The sequence below is a fragment of the Mauremys reevesii genome, linkage group 12, assembly GCF_016161935.1.
Source record: "Mauremys reevesii isolate NIE-2019 linkage group 12, ASM1616193v1, whole genome shotgun sequence".
NCBI lineage: Eukaryota > Metazoa > Chordata > Testudines > Geoemydidae > Mauremys > Mauremys reevesii.
Window position 1 is genome coordinate 43,226,474 of NC_052634.1, and position 643 is coordinate 43,227,116.

Below are 643 nucleotides of genomic sequence, written 5' to 3' on the forward strand. Positions count from 1 at the left end.
GGAAACCAGCAAGAGGAAGGAGGGTGAAAGACTTCTCTGTCTTTGAACAGAATTGTGTGTTAAGGGCTCTTGCTTTGAATTCTTCCAGTGGAGTCATTTGGGGGAAGTGATCATCACTTCGAGTTACCTAGTTATCAAGTGTCGTGAATGGTGTTTGGTGCGTGTCTGGGAGCTCCTCGTGCTGAAGTAGAAAGCAGTGGGGGAAGAGCGGCTGCCTAGCATCCGAAATTCTCAGCATTGCTTCTCAGCCTTCTGGCTGGGAAAGTATTATTTAAATTGTATCTGTTCTTATCATTTTAATATCTGATAGGTCCTTTATTTGAGGACTGTATATTAAATTGATTTTTGAAACAAGGGGATGGAATAGGAGCTTGCTCTGTCCACCCCATGCATTGACCTGGTATTGCAGTGTCTCCAGGACCAGTGCTTCTCCTTCTGGGGAGAATTGTCTGGTTAAAAAGCAGAAAAAGTTTATCTTTAAAGATGCTGATTTGAGAAGATTTTTTTTAAAAGTAGTTGAAAAATCAGGTCTCTTTATCACTTTGGTTTCTTCATAACAACATATTGTTAAAATTTCTTGGGAGTGTTTTCTGAGTCTACAAATGTGAGTTTCTTTGTCTTGCTAAAGGATTGTTTTAAAAGC

The 643-nt window shown here is 39.8% G+C and overlaps 1 non-coding gene across 1 annotated transcript; it reads left to right on the top strand.

The window, feature by feature from the left end:
• The first annotated feature begins 236 nt into the window (after positions 1-236).
• On the top strand, positions 237-434 carry LOC120376389. The gene has a single exon (XR_005587270.1). It is a non-coding gene; the product is annotated as a U2 spliceosomal RNA (small nuclear RNA).
• The last annotated feature ends 209 nt before the right edge of the window (positions 435-643 follow it).